Genomic DNA, 8,790 nt, shown 5'->3' with positions numbered 1-8,790 from the left:
TGCTGTGGCTGGCTCGGTACCAGAATAGGAAGGACGCAGAATTCCTCCTCTAAAGATTCAGTTTGGGGTTTCATTTGCCCGGAAGCTTGGAAGGGCCACGGCAGGGATTTCCAGCCTGCATCACACCATTCGCTTGTCTGGAGAGATGAATGGCGACCTCCGGGTGTGGTGTTCCTTTTTGGAGGACTTCAACCGGCAGCACATGTTTGCAGTTGGACATAGATGTAGCTGGCTCTGATGGTTTTGGTGCCTTCTTACAGGGTGAGTGGTGCGCGGGGTCCTGCCCCCCCACCCCTCCTGGGTCTCCCGGGGTTTTGCAAGGAACCTACTCCTACTGGAGCTGTTCCCCATTATTGTTGCCATGGAGTTGTGGGTACCTCAGTTGTCCGGCAGGACAATTGTTTTTCGGTGCGACAATCTGGGGGTTGTACAGGTGATAAATAATCGGTGCTCATGATCGCTGCAGGCCTGCGTCTGCATCGATGTTTAGTGCTGAAATGATTGTGGTTCCAGATAGATTTTTCTGTAGTACATGTTCTAGGTGTGGATAACTGCATATCCGGTGCATTTTCCCGCTTTGACTTTGGGCGGTTCCCGGGAGTTGGCGCCAGCAGCATCTTCTGTAGGTCTTTCGTGCTCGCATTGAGTCTGGCAGTTTAGTGAACGGGGATGGCGGGCTTAGCCCGGTGATCCTTGGCCCCTTCTACTCGCCGGGCCTACTCAGCTGCATGGCAGGCTTAGGAAGTGCAGCTCCTTAGGTTTGAGGTACAGGGTAAGTCGGAGGAAGATTGATTGCTGGTGTCTGTGTGGGATCACTACTGCTGAGGTAGGTAGCCATGGGTTCCTCCTTAGTCGGTAACTGCTTTCCGCACGCATTTGCGGGGGCTTCAGGATCCCACTAGATCTTTTGTGCTAAGTAAGGCTCTGCGTGGTTGGTCTAAAGAGCCCCCCCCCCCCCTCGGCCAATGTGTGCAGGCCCATCGATCTGCATTTGCGGGGGGGCTTTGTTAGGGGCACTGGCAGTAATTGCTGACTCCCCTTTCGAATCTAGACTTTTTGGTTTCGCCTTCTCTTTAGCGTTCTCTGGCGCCTTCAGGATTAGCAAGATGGTGGCAGCCAGCAAGGTTTCTGCAAGCACAGGCATGCTGTTCACCGGTGTAGTCTTGGCAGAGGGTGCCCTCATGTGCAAGATCCCTCGGTCCAAGACAGACCAACTAGGCCGAGGGAAGTGGGTCACTATGCGGGCTCATGAGGAGCCGGCATTGTGCCCTGTGGCTTTATCCACCAGTTACGCGGCTGCTAGGCCTCAGGGTGGACCCCAATTATTGTTGCATAGTGACGGGACTCCGCTTACTAAGTTTCAGTTTAATGCAGTGTTTAAGCGTTGCTTGCGGCATCTAGGTCTGAGAGAGGGGGAGTACGGTACGCACTCCTTCTGCATTGGGGCAGCCACCTGTGCAGCAGCCAACGGGCTTCCTGACTCTTCCATTCAGGCAATGGGACGATGAAAATCCGCTGTGTTAAAAGCGTGCTTGTTCCACATAGTGCTATTGCTAATACCACATGACAAGACATCTTCCCATTCCTCTCCCTTCATCTCTGCTCTCTCCTCGCTTGACACTCTACGACCACCACACGACAAATAACTTGGGTGCAGTTGTGGCTAGTTTTATAAATTATGACGATTCGGGCAGACACTCCTAATAATACGTCATAATCCGTCCTTCCTTAGGACATACAGGTCCATGTATGGTAATTCTAACTGCGTGTTCTATTTGGCTCAGATTATGTATATTTGTCAATATTGCGGCCGGTTTTATGACCTAGTTTCAATGTGTGTAAAAGGCTAATTTCCAGAGATTATTCTGGAAGGAACATTTCCTGTTGCAGGGGCAAACGCAGTATTTTCAGAAGGGGGTTTCCAGAGGGGCGGAGCAAAGCCGGGTCAGTTATATAGATATTAAAGATAGACAAATGTATATTAATAATAATAATAATAATAATAATAATAATAATAATAATAACAACAAAAAAAAAAAAAAAAAAATATATATATATATATATATATATATATATATATATATATATATATATATATATATATATATATATATATATATGAAACAAAATCTCCAAAAGGTCAACATGGTTTTTTTCACAGTTTTTTGAGCCGACAGGCGGTATTTCATGCCCTACCATCCACTACTGCGTGGAGTTAGATTATAATAGTGTGCCGAGCGCAGCGAGGCACCGTTCCCGAAGAATTGCGAGCGAAGCGAGGGGCTGCGGTTCACTTCAAACTGTGTCCATGTTGACTGTGTCGACATTTGGGTAAAAAAAACAGTGAAAAAACCATGTCAACCTTTTGACTGTCGACCTAGACACTGTCGACCTAATGGCAGTTTCGACCTAATGGCATGTCGACCTAATGACATGTCGACCTAATGGTATGTCGACCTAATGGTATGTCGACCTAAAAGCATGTCGACCTATTGAGTTGTCGAACTAACGGTGTCGACCTAATGGCTGTCTATCTTCATGTTGTAGACAAATGGTCCCGCATCCTTGTCATATTGTATCCACCAGAGCATGCATACATACAGTGTATTAAATGGATGCGGGACCATTTGTCTACAACAAGAAGATAGACAGACATTAGGTCTGTATGTATGCATGCTCTGGTGGATACAATATAACAATGCATCATATAATTGTATTGTAACAATGTAAATTCATTTATTACAATTTTTTATATATTTTTTTAAAGTTCCAACCCAGAGCTCACAACCAAATAACGTGGTATGTAGCACATGTACATCGAACACAACCTATTGCTCCACCGGACAAACTATTGCCTGTACCGGAGCAGAGACTCAGTGCGGCATTGTGACACAAGTGGTAACAGCAGGTAAGATTGCTAGTACTATATTGGTATTTTTGCTGCATATTAAGTTGAGAACCTGGAAACCACTATCATCAGCAGTATCTTGGCTCCAGAGGTCCTCATTCCTACTGCACTATTGGTTAATTCCACACACAACAGCCATCCAATCAGCTTTATCGAGACACTTAACTGAGTGGTCTTTAGTCACTTTTCCAGTGTCAGTCATGGGACTGTGACAGGTTCTGGTAGAACTGATATCTCTGGGACTATGGGGTTTTTATGCTGACACCTTGGTCAGCAGTAAAAATGAAAGAACTTGCGGGATGTCAGCAAAACTCAAAAGTTTTTAAACTCATTTGCAAGGTTTTGCCTGGTAAGTAATTGGCCATTTAAAAAACCCGTCCTGTATGACTGCTGAACGAGGGCTAAATACAGGTTTGGGGTCCTCCTCCATATTCCATAGCACTATATTTTTTATGCATTTATAAATTGTGTATCAGGCTGTAGGACTTGGGGAAATAGTGTAATACCTGTGTCACATTTACTGTAACCTGCCCACATACAGGGCATAAAACCAGTTTGTCTGTACATACATTATTTACATATTCACCCAATGCTCCACTTTGTATGTATCAGACGGCCAGGATATCTATATGGAGACCCTTGGGCCCTCCTGGTCCCTAGTCAGGTCCCTAGGTTGCCATGTGGAAAATCTGCATCTGATCGGACATAATTACATCCGGCCCCTGGTCTCATTCATTTAGCAATGGTAAAAAGTGTAAAAAAGGAAAAGTCTTCATTTTTTTTTTTTATTTTGTGTGATATAATGGAAGATACAATGCAGGGGTGAGGGGGGGTAATAGGATGAGAGATTCAGAAAGTGAGAGATTTGGTTAGAAATCTGCAAATTTTTTAAAGCGGCAATCATTTACACTCCAAAACCATTTTGATATTGCAGTGTAAATGATTGCTGCTTTAATAAAACTGGAGATTTCTCTCACTTTCTGAATATCTCATCCTATTAAACTTCCCCCATTGTATTAAATAAAATGTATGGTAACGGCCTCATTCAGCGTTGTTTCTTCACTGGAGCAATGACAGGAGCTGTGGAAATAACAGCGCTCTCTCTTCCTCACAGGAAATGTAACACAAACTACTGCCATCCGTGGCTGCACCACCCCAAGCTTCTGCAACTCTATTGGTAACATAAGTCTTTCTGTACGTGGACTGAATACTGTTATGTCCACATACTGCAACGGATCGGTCGACCTAAATCCAGGTATGTCCTCCTACACCAGTCATCATCATCAACATCATCGTCATCATTTTGAGTTGAAAAAAATGATGTTTAAATGTTTATTTATTATTATAATGGTAGCACTTGGTCTACGCTGGGAAGGAGCACTTGGTCTCCCCATAGAAGAAGCACTTGGTCTCCCCCAGAGGCGTATGGTGGGCGGCTCCGATGGAGCTCAAGCTCAAGGGGGTAAAGAGCAGAGAGGGTGCACTGCCGGACCACTATCCTCCCTCCTCTGCTGCACTTGCTGCCAATGTCAAGGAAACCTGCACTGCAGGGGAGCAGAATCCCTGTCCACAGGCAGATGGGGACCCTGCGCCCCTCCAAAATCACCGCCACCTTAAAAGAGAAAGATTCTAGAGGTCTAGCGTCTGCCAGGGGAGCTCAAAGGAGCCATTGCTACCTGTCAGTGAGAAATCCTGGTGCAGGGTGTCCTTTTAACTCCTGGACATGAGCATGTAACCCCCTAGTAATGAGCTTGTAACCCTCCCTGGCAATGAGCATGTAACGTTCCCTAGCAAAAAACATGTAATCTTAGAAGCAACAATCATGTAACCCCTCCTGTTCTCATATCCTCCTGGTAACGAGCACGAAACCACCCCTGGCTATGAGCATGTAAACCCCTCTGGCAATAAGCCCGCAATCACCCCCGGCAACAGAGGCGGAACTAGTGAGTTATGGGCCCAGGTGCAAAAATATGCTTTGGGCCCCCCACCCCATACTCAAAATAGAAACCGTGTGCGCCAAAGGCGGGCGACAAAAAGGGCATGACTTCTTGGGGAAGTGTCATGGCCACATAATAAGCTGTGGTGTGTGTATGGTTAGGGTTATAGGCTGCGGGGTGTGTGTATGGTTAGGGTTATATGCTTCAGGGTGGGTGTATGGTTAGGGTTATAGGCTGCATGGTGTGTGTGTGTGTATGGTTAGGGTTATAGGCTGCGTGGTATGTGTATGGTTAGGGTTATAGGCTGCGTGGTGGGTGTATGGTTAGGGTTATAGGCTGCGTGGTGTGTGTATGGTTAGAGTTATAGGCTGCAGGGTGTGTGTATGGTTATGGTTATAGGCTGTTGGGTATAGGGTGTGTGTATGGTTAGGGTTATAGGATGCAGGGTGTATGAATGTATGGTTAGAGTTATAGGCTGCAGGGTGTGTGTGTGTGTGTGTGTATGGTTAGGGTTATAGGCTGCGGGTGTGTGTGTATGGTTAGGGTTATAGACTGTAGGGTATAGGGTGTGTGTATGGATAGGGCAACAGGCTGCACGGGGGGTGTATGGTTAGGGTTATATTTTGCGGGTGTGTGTGTGTGGTTTGGGATATAGGCTTGCTAAGTGTGTGTGTATATGTGTATGATTAGGGTTATAGGTTGTGGGTGTGTGTGTATGATTAGGGTTATAGGCTGCGGGGTGTGTGTGTATGATTAGGGTTATAGGTTGTGGGTGTGCGTGTATGATTAGGGTTATAGGTTGTGGGTGTGTGTGTATGATTAGGGTTATAGGCTGCGGGTGTGTGTTTATGGTTACAGTTATAGGCTGCAGGGTGTGTATACAGTTAGGGCTATAGGCTGCAGGGTGTGTGTGTAGTTGGGGATATAGGCTGCAGAGTGTGTGTGTAGTTAGGGTTATAGGCTGCGGTGGGGGGTATATGTTAAGGCTATAGGCTGTGGGTGTGTGCCTGTATGGTTAGGGTTATAGGTTGTGGGTGTGTATACAGTTAGGGCTATAGGCTGCAGGGTGTGTGTGTAGTTGGGGATATAGGCTGCAGAGTGTGTGTATGGTTAGGGTTATAGGCTGCGGTGGGGGGTATATGTTAAGGCTATAGGCTGTGGGTGTGTGCCTGTATGGTTAGTGTTATAGGCTGCGGTGTGTGCCTGTTATGTTTGTGTTATAGGTTTCAGGGGGGTGTATAGTTAGGCTGCGGAGGGGAGTGTATGGTTTGGGCTGTGGGGAGGGGGATGGGTGGGGTTAGGCTGCAGGAGGGTGGTGAATGGTTGGGCTGTGTGGGAGGGGGTGGGCATTTGACTAACCCAGTCTATGGGGGGATGTATAGTTAGGCTACATGGGAGTGTTTAATTAAGGTACAGTAAGGCTATGTATGCATGTACAGTTAGGATTAAGCAATGGGGGGTGTATACTGTAGTTAGTTTTAGGCTGCAGGTGAGGGGATGTATAGTTAAGGTTAGCCTGTGGGGGAGGGGGTGTATTATTAAGGTTAGGCTGCGGGGGAGGAGGGTCAGGTGTATGGTTAGAGTTAGGCTGAGGGGGAGGGTGGTGCATAGTTAGGCTGTGGGAAAGGGGGGTGTATGGTTAGAGTTAGGCTCAGGGAGGGGATATTGTTAGGCTTCAGGGGGTGTGCTGTAGGTACTAACCTGACCCCCTGTGCTTCAAACGAGGCTGCTTTTGGGGGGCACTCCAGACCAGTTGCCTTCACTGCAGCTCTTCAGTCATGGCGACCTCCGGTTCCAGGATCCCGGCAGCCTTCTTCTCCTTCCTCCACTCCACACTGCACCCTCCTGAGCTCCCTAAAGCTGGGACCCGCTTTTTCTCTGGTCCTGCGGCTGGCCTGGCACCGCGTCCGCGCTGCTCTCCTCTTCTGGCTCCCTCCCCTCCAGCAGCCCCGACGGCGTGACTCCTGACACGCACGGAGCAGACACGCGCGCTGTGCAGACTCCAGAGTGAGGGAGAGACACTCAGAGTCCCGCGGCAGGCCTGCAGTGTCTGGGTCACGTGATCCCAGGACATCCTGTCATTATTATTATTATAATTTTATTTATAAGGCGCCACAAGTGTTTTGCAGCGCCGTACAAAGGAACAATACAGGGAGACAAAACTTGGCATAACATTGAATAAATAACAAAAATACAGTACAAATAAAGAGCACCACAGTTCAATACACATGTCATGCCTGCTACCTCTCGCCCATGTGCCCGCACATCCACGCTGCCGCTGTGTCCCTTAAAGGAAAAAAGAAGGAAACCAGCGGCAGCAGCATACGGTGCAGACTGCCGCGGGCCCCATGATCTCCTTGGGCCCCGGTGCACTGCACCGGCTGCACCGGCGGTAGTTCCGCCTCTGCCCGGCAATGAGCATGTAACCCCACTGTGACTGAGCACATAACCCTTCCTGGCAACATCCACCAGGAACCATTAATGCACTGAAGCAGGGCCGGCGCCACCACTAGGCAAACCTAGGCATTTGCCTAGGGCGCCGGCCACTGGAGGGCGGAAAATGCCGCCCGGGTACCTGTCCTACCGGCGCTGTCTATTTCAATCTGGCGGCGGAGGCAGCGGGGGTCCCTGCAGTCTATTAAAAATCACGAGCGCTATCCGCCGGGCTATGCGGAAGCGCTTCTAGTGTGAAAACTCTGGCAGCACGGCGCACGCTGATCTCAGCCAATCAGCGTGCTGCCAGAGTTTTCACACTAGAAGCGCTTCCGCATAGCCCGGCGGATAGCGCTCGTGATTTTTAATAGACTGCAGGGACCCCCGCTGCCTCCGCCGCCAGATTGAAATAGACAGCGCCGGTAGGACAGGTACCACCCCACACCTCACACACCCCCCCCCCCCACCCCCCGGCACCGGGGCGCCCCCAGCCCGACTCGCCTGGGGCGCTCCGGTGCCTTGCACCGGCCCTGCACTGAAGGCTGCTATACGCCAATAAATGACCATATCATATTCAGCTGGAAATATGCTGTATTGTACTTATACCTTTTGTACTAATATTTTGGTTAGCATTTACCAGGCCTTACTTGTTAACCTGTAAAATCTGGATTTTTTTCTTTTCACCTCACTATGGGGGTTATTTTGGTTCACTCAATCTGGCAAATTCCTTCTTAGGTGGACAAAACAATGTGCACTGCAGGGGGGGCAGATGTAAAATTTGCAGAGAGAATTAGATTTGGGTGAGTTATTTTGTTTCTGTGCAGGGAAAATACTGACTGCTTTATTTTTACACTGCAATATAGATCTCACTTTGAAGTAAAATCCCACCCAAATCTAATTCTCTCTGCACATGTTACATCTGCCCCACCTGCAGTGCACATGATTTTGTCCATCTAAGAAGGAATTTGCCAGAAGGAGTGAACCAAAATAACCCCCTATTTACTCATTAATACTTATAATGTATTTTCTATTGTAGGATCTTCTCTCTCATGTTACAATTGCTATAATTTTGGTGGTACATACTGCACCGAAGATCCAATGGCCTGCCCCTCTGGTAATGTCTGTCTGGCTGCATACTCTAACATATCATACACAGGTATGTCAGTAACCGGACTGTATTCCTCCTAACTGTCCTGATTGCAGCGCAATATCACGTGGGCATGGGGGTGGGCATTTGGGAGAGGCGGTGATCACTGAATATCAGCGAGGGTTTTCTGTTTCAGGCAATCATAGGCCATGCCCACACCTCCCGTAGCTCAAACCATACTTGCGAACCTGACCCTCTCCTTCGGGCAGAAAATGCTCTGTTCCTGGACTTCCCTGGTAATGTAGGATTGCCATCACCTGTGGGGAGCTAGGTAATTGATATGAAAGGTGTCACCACAGGTGATGGCAATCCTACATTACCAGGGAAGCCCAGGAACAGAGCATTGTGTCCTCCTGGAGAGGGGC

Source organism: Crinia signifera, chromosome 19 (genome assembly GCF_055691185.1).
Source record: "Crinia signifera chromosome 19, ASM5569118v1, whole genome shotgun sequence".
NCBI classification, from domain to species: domain Eukaryota; kingdom Metazoa; phylum Chordata; class Amphibia; order Anura; family Myobatrachidae; genus Crinia; species Crinia signifera.
This window is presented reverse-complemented; position numbering follows the sequence as displayed.